This window comes from Phaseolus vulgaris, chromosome 7, assembly GCF_051622355.1.
Source record: "Phaseolus vulgaris cultivar YP4 chromosome 7, ASM5162235v1, whole genome shotgun sequence".
NCBI classification, from domain to species: Eukaryota; Viridiplantae; Streptophyta; class Magnoliopsida; order Fabales; family Fabaceae; genus Phaseolus; species Phaseolus vulgaris.
The window spans coordinates 13,883,905-13,898,559 of NC_143504.1; positions in this window are offsets into that span (position 1 = coordinate 13,883,905).

A 14,655-nucleotide genomic window follows, 5' to 3' on the forward strand; every position below is an offset into this window, starting at 1 on the left:
CTATCAATTGATTCCACAAAGATTTTCATTTTAACCATCAAAATTGATAATTCAGACCACAAAACAGAGATGACCTGTTTATTAAAGCACCCTCCCCAAAGGATAGTTTTTCAGCCATGAAAAAGGTTTTAAGGATCGAAAACCTGAACGAATTTCTAGAACTCAACTCCTAATGCCAATTGTTAGAAATATATGTTGAACCAAGTGGTGTTCAATGTTTTGAAGAATCCAAATCCTTTGAAGGATGATGAAGCCTCTGCTTTCCTTGATGCTGCTGTGCTGGTTTAAGCTTTGTTCTAGGGTAGTTTTATGTTGTAATCAACCCTTAGATTAAATCTCAAAGCAATTAGCATCTCAATTTTATCAAAGCAAAATGTTTTTCAAACTAAGTTGAAACAACTGATTGTTTTGTCGAAACAACCGATTGTTCACACTTAGATGTTTTTGAGAAAGTTTGAAAACTGTTTTTGAATGGTAATTTTGTTAAGTAACAAAACAACCGATTGATTCGAGGAAACAATCGATTGTTTGTTTTAAAACCATAACAGAAAAACTGTTTTCTTTGACTGAACTTTAAATGCTTTAACTGAATACGCTCCAGTCATTAAATGTTTTGACCAATCTGTTTTAAATGCAATTAAGAGTTTGTTAAGATTTGATAACAAACTATATTCTTAGATATATTCTGAAAACAATTTTAATGTTTTAAGGATCTTGAAACAAAGTTTTGATCTAAGAGTTTTTCAAAGAGTTCTGAGATTGCTAAAGAGTTGAGAGATTGATCAATGTGCTGAATAGGATTTTACTTGTATTGATTTCAGATATTCATCTGTAACAAGTGTAATCTTTGTAAACTGCTGAACAATTTGTGTGTGTGTTTTGCTGAGATTGGCTGTGAGTTCTTGAGGTGTTCAAGATCAGCAATCTTAGTGTTGGCCAAGGAGAGTGTGTTTCTTGAGGTGTTCAAGGTCATTCTCTTGGTTGTGGTGTAAGTGATCAAGTGGTGATTCCTTAGTGGATATCCTCAGGGTTTCTGAGAAGACTGGATGTAGCTCTTGTTTGGAGTGAACCAGTATAAACAACTGTGTACAATTTCTTTATCCCTATCTCTTTAATTCAGTTTTGTTATTTTGGAACTGGTATAAACAACCGATTGTTTCGCTAAAACAACCGATTTTTTTTCCAGCTTTGTGCTTTTGCTATTTGTTTTGGAAAAACTGAATCATTAATCAAGGTTCTTTGAAAGTATTTTCATTCTAAGGTTAAAAGTCTGCGAAAATCTTTCTTAAACAATTCACCCCCCCTCTCGTTTAAGGCCATATATTCTAACAATTGGCATCAAGAGCTTGGTTCTTGAAAGTTATTCAAGTTGATCTAAAAAAATCTTTTTTCTATGGCTGGAAAACTATCTTTTGAGGAGGGTGCTTCAATCTACAAACCACCTTTATTCTGTGGATTGAATTATAAGTTTTGGGAAGCAAGAATGAAAATCTTTATTGAATCCATTGATCAAAGAATTTGGGACTCAATTGAGAATGGTCCTTACATTCCAAAATTCAAAAAGGAAAATGCTTTCTTTACAAAACCTTTGTCCAAATGGACAGATGATGAATGTAAGATGGCTCAGCTTGATAAGTCTGCTCAAAATATTATAGCTTCTACACTTGAAACTAATGAATTTTTCAGAATATGAAAGTGCAAAACTACTAAGGAAATGTGGGAGACACTCAAAGCCGTTCATGAACCAAAGGAAGCAATGACAAAGACTCAAGCAAGAAGAAAGAAAAGGCAAAACAAGAAAAGCCTCAATCTTTGCTTAATGGCCAGAAGGGAGGATGACTCATGTAGTGTAAGTTCATCAAACTCTGAAAATTATGGACAATTGCTTCAAGCCTTTCAAGAAACTCATGAAGAAGCCAGCCGATTGGCTCTCTTGAACAATCGATTGAAAGAAAAGAATAGCTGGCTTGAAAACAGAGTAAAGGCACTGGAAGAGGATTTAGAAAATTCAAAAATGGATTTTGAAAATCTGGAAATCATTTACAAAAGCTCCTCTTGCAAGTGTGATACTCTAGTTTGTGAAAATTGCAAAAATCTTGAAAAGAAGGTCCACTATCTTGTTAAAACAGTGGATAAGCTTTCTAAAGGCCAATCTAACTTTGAGAGTGTGCTAGCATCTCAAAATTGTGTTTTTGGAAAATCTGGATTGGGCTTTAATCCACAAAACAAGCAAGATAGATTTTCAAAATCTTTTTCGAAAATGCCAGAAAAACAATCGATTGGACCATCGAAACAACCGATTGTTACATGCTTCTATTGCATGAAAAGAGGCCATTCTGTGCGATTCTGTAAAATCAGAAAACATGTTGTTCCTAAAGGGCTTATGAAGTGGATTCCCAAGAAAAATAAAGCTTGTATTGATGAGTATAAACCAGATGGACCCATATTCATAAGGGGACCAAACCTATGTACTTGAAAATCTTTTTTGTAGGATATCTTGGAGGAAAGAAAACAACTTTGGTACTTGGACAGTGGATGCTCCAAGCATATGACAGGGGACAAATCAAAGTTCCTGAGAATATCCTTCAAGCAAGAGGGTCATGTCACGTATGGAGACAACAACAAAGGAAGAATTATTGGAAGAGGATCCATAGGAGATGAAAGCATCTTGGTGATTCATGATGTGCTTTTTGTTGAAGGCCTAAAGCATAATCTTCTGAGTATTAGCCAACTATGTGACAAGGGGTATCAAGTGATGTTCAAGACAAACACATGTGAAATCTGTCTACCCAACACCAAAGAGGTAATGTTGGTAAGAAAGAGAGTTAATAATGTGTATCTTCTTGATATCTCTTCACCATGTTCAATTGGATGTCTTCTATCCATGCAAGATGAATCTTGGCTTTGGCATAGAAGAATTGCTCATATTCACATGAATCATTTGAACAAGCTAATATCAAAAGATCTTGTGATTGGGCTGCCAAAACTCAAGTTTGAGAGGGATCACATTTGTGAAGCTTGCCAAAAAGGGAAACAAGTGAAGAGTTCTTTTAAAACCAAAAATATTGTCTCTTCATTGAGACCTCTTAAACTCCTTCACATGGATCTCTTTGGACCCTCTAGAACTATGAGTCTTGGTGGAAATTATTATGCTCTTGTTATTGTTGATGATTTCTCTAGGTACACTTGGACTTTGTTCTTGGAATCAAAGAGTGATGCCTTTGCTGCATTCAAAAAGCTAGCAAGAAGGCTTCAAAACACAAAGAACAGCAACATAGGCTCCATAAGAAGTGACCATGGAGGAGAATTCCAAAATGAGAAGTTTGCAAAGTTCTGTGAGAAGTTGGGGATTCTACATAATTTCTCTGCTCCAAGAACACCACAGCAAAATGGAGTTGTAGAGAGGAAGAACAGATCTCTTGAAGAGCTTGCAAGAACAATGCTTAGTGAGTCATCACTTCCTAAGTATTTTTGGGCAGATGCAGTAAGCACCTCTTGTTATGTGATGAATAGGGTGCTAATAAGGCCCATCTTGAAGAAAACTCCATATGAACTTTTCAATGAAAGGAAGCCTAACATCAGTCACCTCAAAGTCTTTGGTTGTAGCTGTTTCGTTCTTAACAATGGAAAGGAAAGCTTGGGAAAGTTTGATGAGAAAGCTGACCTTGGCATTTTCATTGGCTATTCTCTCACAAGCCATGCATATAGAGTCTACAACAAAAGATTAATGACTGTAGAAGAATCAGTACATGTAGTCTTTGATGAGGTAGATCGCAGAATCAGTGAGAACCCAAAGATCAGTGCTGAGGAAGACGAACAGAGCATCAGTTTGGAGAAGCTAGACATCTGTGCAGAAAAACAACTGGTTGATTCGCAGAAACAACCGATTGAAATTCTGCAACAGAGTGAGCTTCCCAAAGAGTGGAGGATTCCTAGAGATCTGTCAGTGGATAACATCATAGGGCAGATAAAGGAAGGTGTCTCCACACGTAGCTCCATCTCAAACTACTGCAGGCACACAACTTTTGTTTCTCAAATTGAACCAAAGTCAATTGAAGAAGCTCTCAAGGATGAGAAGTGGGTTGAAGCTATGCATGAAGAGCTAAACCAATTTGAAAGAAATGAGGTATGGTTTCTTGTCCCTAAAACAAATGAAATGAATATTATTGGTTCAAAATGGGTTTTCAGGAACAAGCTAGATGAGGATGGAGTGATCACTAGAAACAAGGCAAGGCTAGTTGCCAAAGGCTACAATAAAGAAGAGGGTATAGACTATGGTGAAACCTTTGCTCCTGTGGCTAGATTGGAGGCTGTGAGGCTGCTGCTGGCTTTTGCATGCATGAATGGTTTTAAACTCTTCCAAATGGATGTAAAAAGTGCCTTCTTGAATGGCTACATCAATGAGGAAGTCTTTGTAGATCAACCACCGGGTTTTGAAGATCACAAGTATCCCAACCATGTCTTCAAGTTGAAGAAAGCTTTGTATGGATTGAAACAAGCTCCAAGGCAGTGGTATGAGAGGCTTAGCAACTTTCTGCTATCCCATGGTTATGAAAGAGGAATGGTAGACAAAACTCTCTTCATCAAGAAGTCAAATGCAGAAATAATCCTTGTGCAAATCTATGTTGATGACATCATCTTTGGTGCTACACAAGATAGGTTGTGTGAAGAATTTGTGGCTGCAATGAAAGGTGAGTTTGAAATGTCTATGATGGGAGAACTATCTTTCTTTCTTGGATTGCAGGTTAAACAAACAAAAGATGGGACCTTCCTAAGTCAATCAAAGTATTGCAAGGAAATTCTCAAAAAGTTTGAAATGGAAAATTGCAAAGAGGCAAGCACTCCAATGCCATCAAGCTGCTACATGGATGCAGATGCTGCCGGAAAGAGTATAGATCAAACAAAATACAAAAGTTTGATTGGATCTTTGCTTTATCTAACAGCAAGTAGGCCGGACATCATGTTTGCGATGTGCCTATGTGCAAGATATCAAGAAAATCCTAAAGAGTCACACTTCAAAGCTGCAAAAAGGATTCTGAAATATCTCAAAGGAACATCATCTGTAGGACTATGGTATCCTTCTCATTCTCCAATACATTTAATTGGTTATTCGGATTCTGACTTTGCAGGTTGCAAGCTAGATAGAAATAGCACAAGTGGCACTTGTCACCTTCTTGGCTCAAGCCTAATCTCATGGCATAGCAAGAAGCAAGCATGTGTTGCTCTTTCTACTGCTGAGGCAGAATATATAGCTGCTGGTAGCTTCTGCGCACAGATCCTATGGCTCAAACAACAATTTGCAGATTTTGGTTTACAAATAAGCAAAGTTCCTTTGATGTGTGATAACACAAGTGCAATCAATCTTACCAAAAATCAAATCCAGCACTCAAGGACCAAACATATTGAAATAAGACATCATTTCATCAGAGATCATGTGCAAAATGGGAACTGTGAAGTAAAGTTTGTGGAGACCAAACTGCAGCTAGCTGACATCTTCACAAAGCCTTTGCCAAAAGAGAGGTTTTTCTTCTTGAGAAATGAGTTAGGTATTCTTGATCTTAATAATTTTTCTTAAATTTGTCTTTGATACATGTTAAAGTCTATTTGTGAAGACAAATAGGGGGAGAATTACTGGTTCTTGTATATCTGTGTCTCATATGCATAAAAGTTTAAATCTCTGAAGTATAAAATTGCTTTCTGCTGCTGCTGATAGAAACAACCGATTCTTTCGTGTAAACAACCGATTGTTTATTGTGTTTAAAGAGTTATAATCTAACTTGCTGCTGTAAGAAGCTTTGGATAGTATGAATGCTTTCTCTGCAGGAACTGCTTCAGATTTAATCAGTACAACACAAGCACCAGGCATTTGTCTTCATCAAATAGGGGGAGATTGTTGAACCAAGTGGTGTTCAATGTTTTGAAGAATCCAAATCCTTTGAAGGATGATGAAGCCTCTGCTTTCCTTGATGCTGCTGTGCTGGTTTAAGCTTTGTTCTGGGGTAGTTTTATGTTGTAATCAACCCTTACATTAAATCTCAAAGCAATTAGCATCTCAATTTTATCAAAGCAAAATGTTTTTCAAACTAAGTTGAAACAACCGATTGTTTTCTCGAAACAACCGATTGTTTACACTTAGATGTTTTTGAGAAAGTTTGAAAACTGTTTTCGAATGGTAATTTTGTTAAGTAACAAAACAACCGATTGATTCGAGGATCAACCTTGTGTGTTTGCTGATAAGTGTTGTGTGTTCTTGAGGGGATCAAGATCAGCATTCTTAGTGTTGGTGTGTTGACCAAGAGAAGTGTGTGTCTTGAGGGGTTCAAGGTCACTTCTTTGGTTGTGGTGTAAGTGATGTAGGTTTGATTGCTTAGTGGAATTCTTCATTGGTTTCTAAGAAGACTGGATGGAGCTCTGGGGTTAGAGTGAACCAGTATAACCCTTTGTGTGCATTCTCTTTATCCTTAATCTCTTTAAATTCAGTTTTAATATTTGCAAACTGGTATAAACAACCGATTGTTTATGCGAAACAACCGATTGTTTTTCTGGTGCTGTTCTTTTTGCTTTGTGTTTTGGCAAACTGGATTCCTTATCATTTGTTTCTCAAAGTAATTTCATTCTTGGCTTAAAATTTTGCGAAAACCATCTTTAAACCATTCAGCCCCCCTCTAGTTTAAAGCCATCCATTCTAACAAGCATGTTGTTGGCACTATTTGCATCGTTGTGCACCTTGTGCAATCTTCCCTCATGGTTGGCCAATAATATCATGCACGAATGACCTTCGACGAGAGGGATTGGTCGTCGACGTGGCTACCGCATATCCCCTCATGCAGTTCTGCCATGATGCATGTGCATTGTTCGCCACTTACACACATTAGGATAGGATGGGTGAACCCATGCCTGAATAACTTCCCATCGATTAAGGTGTACTTGCTCGAATTTTTCTGGCCTCTGTGGGTTCTAGCGGGAGTACTTCATCAGCCAAATAGCGTTGGTAGGGTGTCATCAAAGTTTCTCATGTTTCCACTTGGTAAACCTGCGACGACATTTCCCAGCAACCAATACACGCTTATTCTGGGCGTTTTTACCATCTCATGTGTTAACGACCGATGACTCCTCCTCACCCCTTCTGATGTGTTGATCTGTTGGACTTCTGCAATATTGTTTGTGGTAGTTCGATGTGTCTTCAGGGTCTCCTGAATCACCGTCCTCTGCCTGCCCCCCTTGCCCGAACTGGCGAGCTTTGCAAGCAAGTATGCTCGGACTCTCTGAGCACGTGAACTAACTCGAACACCTCGAACGTCTCCTTCAGAACTTGGACGTACTCTAGGTATGCGGCCATCTGAGGGTCTTTAGCTTGGTACTCCCCCGTGATCTGACCTGTGACTAACAAGGAGTCACTCTTTGCCAACAACCCTTTTGCCTCCATCTCCTCGGCCAGCAGCATTCCAGTAATCAGGGCCTCATATTCTGCTTGGTTGTTACTGGCCTTGAAAGCGAACCGTAGGGCCTGCTCAATTAGCAATCCATCTGGTCCTTCCAAGATGACACCAACCCCGCTACCTTGTTGGTTTAAGGAGCAATCTATATAGAGTACCCATCTGAAACCTGCTCCTTCTTGGTGCGTGGCTGCCGATGAGAGCTCTACTACGAAGTCAGCGTAAACCTAGCCTTTAATGGGGCCTCTAGGCTCATATTGCACATCGAACTCAGATAGCTCTACCGCCCATCGCACCATTCTGCCTGCCACATCTGACTTTTGTAAGACCTTGTGGATTGGAAGGTCTGTCATTATTATTACGATGAAGCTCTGGAAGTAGTGGCGAAGTCTTCGCGCTGAGAACACTACTGCCAGAGCTGCTTTCTCTAGGGCCTGGTATCTCACCTTTGGCCCTTGCAACACCATGTTGACGAAGTAGATCGGCTTTTGCACCTGGTCTTGCTCTTGCAGCAAAACCGAACTGATCGCCTTCTCTGTAACTGCGAAGTATAGGCAGAGCAGAGTACCTAGCTCTGGCTTGCACAACACTGGTGGACTGGCCAGGTACTCCTTCAGCTTCACAAATGCCTCTTCACACTCTCAGGTCCATATGAACCTGTTGTTTCTCTTCAGGCACTGGAAATAAGGATGCCCATTGTCTCCTCCTACCGATACGAATCTGGACAGAGCGGTCGTGCGCCCTGTCAACTGCTGCACCTCTTTAATTGAGATCGGGCTCCTCATTGCTATTATCGTAGCGCACTTCTCAGGATTCGCCTCTATCCCACGTTCAGTGAGTAGGAACCCCAAGAACTTGCCTGCCTCCACCCCGAACACACACTTCTCCGGGTTCAGCTTCAGCCTGTACTTCGCTATCGTAGTGAATAGCTCATCCAGGTCTGCTACGTGTTGCTCCCTCTGCCGGGAGGTGACTACCATGTCATCTACAAATGCTTGGATATTCCGCCCTAGCATGGGCGTTAATACTCTGTCCATCAGTCTCTGGTAGGTGGCACCTGCATTCTTCAGCCCAAAGGGGCATCACCTTATAACAATAAAAAGACAACTATATTATGAACGTCGTCTTGCACTCGTCCTTGGGGTGCATCATGATCTGGTTGTAACTAGAAAAGGCATCCAGGAAGCTGAGTAATCTGCATACGGACGCACTGACCACCAAAGCGTCAATACTGGGCAGCGGGTAGGAGTCCTTTAGACAGGCCTTATTGAGGTCTGTGAAGTCAACGCACATCCTCCACTACCCGTTGGCCTTCTTCACTAGTACCACATTGGCCAGCCATTCAGGGTACTAAATCTCCCTAATGTGGCCAGCCTTTAGCAGCTTCTATGTTTCTTCGCGGACGACCTGACGCCTCTCCAAGTTGAACTTTCGCCTTCTCTCGCGAACATATCAGACTTGGGGATCCATGGGGAGGCGATGACACAAGAAGTCAGGATCTATGCCAGGCATGTCAGAGGCAGACAACGCGAATGAATCAAGGTGTCGTGCTATGACTTCGGCGATCTGATCCTACTTCTCTTGGCCTAAGGATTTTCCAAGCTTGAACATTTTTCCACTAATCTCTCGCTCCAGCACGTCTTCGGCGGGTTCGGGTCGTCTCTCCCAGGAGATCTCTGCACGGGTGACCCCTTCTTCCTTTGGAGGCTGCGTAGTAACAGTGAACACCCCTCTCTTAGTCTTGAGGCTATTTTCGTAACACCTTTTAGCCTCTTTCTGGTCAGACTTGATGGTGATCACAATACCCTCAAGGGAAGGCATTTTCATCTTCATATGCCTCGTAGAGGCAATCGCTCCAATCCTGTTCAAAGAAGGTCTACCTAATAGTATATTGTAGGTTGATGGGGCGTTAACGACAAGATACATGATGTTGGCAGTGCGTGAAGTTGTGCCATCCGTGAAGGTAGTCTTTAACTCTATATGCCCAAGCACCTCCACCTGGTCTCTAGCAAAACCATACAAGCACCCGGTATAGGGCCTCAATTGGTCTGGGGACAACTGTAACTTGTTGAAGGTCAACCAGAACATCACGTCGACCGAACTTCCTTGGTCTACGAGGACGCGATGCACCCTTCTCCTTAATGTGACTAACGAAATCACTATCGGGTCATTGTCATGGGGTATGACATCCTGACGGTTGGCCTTGGTGAAGACGAGGTCGACATCGGGAGTCTGATCTACCTCTTGTACCTCTACTGCCATCACCTCTCGCACGTACTTCTTCCACTGGGAGGCAGTGCATCCTCCTCCTTGGAACCCTCCAGAGATGGTGTTGATCTCACCATGTATGGGCACCTCGTGCCCCTGATCTGCCCCTGCGATCACCAATGCTTGATCGTTCTGTTGCTCCTGAAGGTAATCCTTCAAGAAACCACTTTTCACTAGCTCATCCAATTGGTGTGCCAAGGCTAAGCAATTGCGTATATAGTGGCCATGTGCTTGGTGAAACTTGGACCAAGTGTTCTTGTTGGGCCCCATCTTCCTGTCGGACTTCGCGGGTACCTTCAACCTCGCCGCTATGTTTGGAATAACGAGCAACTCCTTGAGCTCTATACGAAAATTATGTTTCAGGAGCAGGTCCCTTCGCGTGCGCATCCTCGCCTGGGACTGTTTGTAGGGTTTCCCCGCGCTCTTCTTTTCTGTGGTTGCCTCATGCACCCTCATGGGCTGGGGTCGACCTGCTGCTCGAGGTCGGATAGAACCGACAAGACCACGTTTGATGTGATTCCAATAGCCTCATAGAGAAAGGTTCTTGACCTTCTTAGGAATCACCTTGAGTTGGACATTATAGAGGCACTTTTCTTAGAGTTGGATCATATTTCTAAGACAAGAACTCACCAAAAACTAGTACCAAATCCCAAACTCATTTGGATGTTCCAATTATAGTCAAATTGAACCGATTAAAGTGGAAGAAAATGCAATTGCACCGAACATATTACTTAAGGAATGAATTGAACCGAACAAATGAGCTAGAAAAACAAAGGAACAAGATGAATGGACAGAATTATAAAACTGCCGAACCAAAAACGCATAAAAACAGCAAGAACACCAAACCAAAACTCAAGAACACAAGCTAACAAAAACAATTGAAAGAGGAGAAAGGAAGGAGAGAAGAATTGCTCATGAAGATGGAAGGATGATGGATGATCTCGCCACTAGAAGTGTGGAATGCTCCTAGATGAGAGTGCTGCCGCCACTTGAGGACTCCATGGATCCATCAAGATAAGACTAGAGAAGAAGGCTCAAAAGCTCTCCAATGATCACTCAAAATTTGAGTAGAGTTTTCTTAGATTAATTCCAATCTGAATTTTACAAAGGAAGCACCTCTATTTATAGCCTAAGGTGCTGAAAAATAGGTGGGAAATTTCAAATAAACTCATTTGAAATTCCCACCAAAAACAAGTCACATGGGAGGTGTGACCTTTTTCTACTATGACACCTCCCAAAAACTACACCTACACCACTCTCCTAAGTCACATGGGTAATGTGACTTTATTTTACATTTTCACACTCCTTTATTTAATAACCACACCTCCTAAAACTATACAAGAGTATTTCAAAGCTTGGCATTGCCCCTCATGGGATGGACTTGGGCTCTTTGGGCTTTGGCCTTCTTGGGCTTGGGCTTGGGCTTTGGGCTTGGGCCTCATCTTTATTTTATGTCTTCTTTTAATTTTGAGAAGACTAGAAGGAAGAACTTCAAATGTGAGGGTGGATGTCCTCTTCCTCCATTAATAAAAGCCTCCTTTATTTGATTCTCATCATAGTTTCTCCGTCACTCGATCGTCTGCAGCGATGTGCGCCAAAGCCCGACGCCTGATCTCGGTGAACGACTTCGGGTAGAACCTTAGCAGCGATTCTCTGAAAGGTCTTGGCAACATTCCTTTAACGAAGGCGTGTACCGTCATGGCCTCATATGTGGGTTTCAACCTCACCACCTGGACCCCAAACCTGTTCAAGTAATCCTTCATGGACTCCCCCTGGTACTGTTTAATGTCAAAGACGTCATAAGAGAGTCGAGTGGGGGCCTTGTTAACAAGGTATTGTTCCCTAAACAACGTCGCGAACTGGTCGAAGGTAGTGATGTGTCCATCAAGGAGGCTGACGAACCACTCCAACGTTGCGCCTGCCAACATGCTCATGAGTAGCTTGCAGTACACAGTGTCAGACCCTCATGTGAGCATCATCTGAGTCTGGAACGCCATGAGATGGGCCTTTGGGTCCTCTACACCTGTAAAGGTGACCTTCGGGCCCAGAGATTTGGTTGGCAACATTGTATCCATGATCGCTTGAGAGAACGGTATGGGACGTGCCCTGTGTGGTACAGGTAGGGCACGTTCATCTGTCGCATGCTCCCCCACTTGTTGCAAATCTCTGCTCAGTTCCTCATTGGCTCTGCGCAGTTCTTCGTTGTCCGCACGCGATGCGGCAATTTCAACCCTAGATGTCGCCACCTCCGCTTGGAGGGAACGCATAGTTTCCAAGATTTGTTGTGTGGTAACGTTGTCCCCTCCAGGGGGCACAACACCTGTGGCTACAGAAGATCCTTGCCTCGTGCTCCTCATATTGTTGATAAAAACTCTCCACACGATTGTGAGTGGGACCTTGTTTTAACGGGCCCCACAGTGGGCGCTAAATGTTTCTGCCGGTTGACTAGCCTCGCCGGTTGACCCGAACGGCAGCCTTAGGCCTTACTATCTCCGCCTGAGAATCGTACTTTCTTGATCAAAGAATCTCTCACCTGCAAAGACAAAAGGAGCGCCTTGACAGTCGTTTGCACTCCGACACTCCAGTATAAGGGCAAAGAAACACCAAGTGTATAAAGTAGTTTCAGTGTTAAAAACTGTGTACCTTACTAGGGTTCTTGGCACCCTTTATATAGGTTGAAACTAGGGTTTACCTCTGTGTTGTTACCCTTGTCCAGGGTTCCTTGGGGGAAGGTCCTTGCGCCGCTATTTACATAATCTTAGCGTATCTGGCACATAGAACTTCCCTTAACTAGAGTGCAACGATTAACAGAGTGGCTGCCTGGGTACCAACTTGTGCACCTAATCTCTAGCGCCATGCATGCAGCTTCCCTTGGAAACCCTAACCCTAGTGGACCTCAGCGCCTCCAAGGGTTATTCTCACGTGTCGCACATGTATGCGTTATACACACCACGTGCATGGATCCCTCGTGACTTAGGCCTTTCCCTCATTTTGATGTTTTAACTAATAACTTAGTATAATTCTATGGTCCACCGTACGTGGCCCACTATAACGCTCAGACCTTCGATGTCCGATCTCTCCCTCTATTGGCGAGGTCTAATGTCGATCTCCAACATCGGGGTCTATGGTACCGATCTTTGAAGACTAGCCAATTTCCTGATAGGTGCGTCTGGGGCCCCCCTTATGTGGCCCACTTCCACTGTGACGCACTGGTGTGCGATGTCTGAGGTCAGTCTCTGGGATCGATGACCGAGGACTGGTCAGGACAGTTCATAAAGTGTATAATATGCTTAAAATATTTTTTTAATGCAATATAAAACCATTAAATAGAAACTAATTATAGAGACAAAAAATTTAGTTACTATACTTACTAAATTAGATATTGTTTTAAAAAATTATTGGTATCTAAAGTAGTTTCTATTATTAATAAATATTTATAGACTAATATATAAATTGATATCTAATTAGCTACAAACTTTAGAATCTAATAGTTAATTAAATACCAATTTAGAAACTAGTTTATAGTTTTTATTACTTTAGATGCCAATATGTTTTTAGTCTATAAGATAGTATATAATTTGGTCGATATAGTACTTCAATATTTTTTTGTCTCTAAAACTAATTTTATGTAACAGTTTTCTAGTAGTGACGTATAAACTTTTATATGTATATAAAGTTTATAATAAGAATAAATACTTTAAATTGTTATGTGATCCTGCCTGTTGACCAAGACGTTGGAGCTTGCCTCGTCAAACTTGGATCGACGTGTGCACCGCTTCAACCTCCGTCCTCCGCCAAGATCCACCTCAAGAACCTACAAAAGAACAGAGCGGCGCCGCTGCGGCCGATCGCACTCCAACGCCCAAGTCAGTGACCGAACCACCAAATACTAAGAGCAATAATACTCAAGAACTCTCAAGGAGCCATGCAATGTTCTCTCTCACAGTATGCTCTAGAACTCGCAAGCGTAAAGAAGACAATCTGAACGCGCGTACCTCAAAAGTTCGTTGGGGAACCCTTAAATACCTGGTCACTTTCTCTCTCCTGGCAGTTACAGACCTGGACACGTGGCTCGCATCCAGCTGTACACGTGCCATCATCTGGAACCTCCTTGACTTGGGCGCTGCTTCTGACTCTCCTTTGGCTAAGTTATTTATGCATGATACTGCTCAGTGCATAGCTAACTTGGAGCGCGATCTCTACTGTAATTGGCGAGTTAGGGTGCCTTCGTACACCTTCCCTGTGGTCTCGCCGGCCGCCTTCATAATCTGCACCACCTTCATCTTCGGCGATGTGCTTGCTCCGGCGATCTCTAATCACTTGGTCGCCTGAGTTTACATCTGGCGACTTCATCTTCCACTGGGTGACCGCCGGTTCTGGTGTACTGGAGATCGGAGCACGCCAACTTAGTAACTGGCGACTACGCGAGCCCCCCGACTTCCTTCCCTTCTGCCAACCTGGCGTCCTCTCAACACGCCTATACAATAGCTTGATGCCACGTCATCACTTCCGACTACCCCCTGACCTCTACCTGGTCACCAGCGAACCCATACAAACACCCTCCATAAGGCCTCAGCTGGTCAAGGGGTAGCTCCAACTATGTGAAAGTCGGCCAGAACATCACGTCTGCCGAGCTTCCTTGGTCCACCAGAACTCTGTGGACCTTTCTCCCTGCTGTGACCAACGAGATGACTATGGGATCGTTGTCATGAGGCACAACATCCCGAAGATCTTGCTTTGTGAACGTAATGTCCACATCCGGTGAGTGATCTTCAAACATATCCACCGTCATCACAGACCTAGCATACCTCTTCCTCTGTGATGCGGTGCATCCACCACCTGAGAAACCCCCTGCAATGGTGTGGATTTCCCCATGTGTAGGCATCTCGTGCTGCTGAGCCTCTCCACCTGCAGGCTGGGAGCTTGACGCGCCCCCCGTCCTCATATCCAA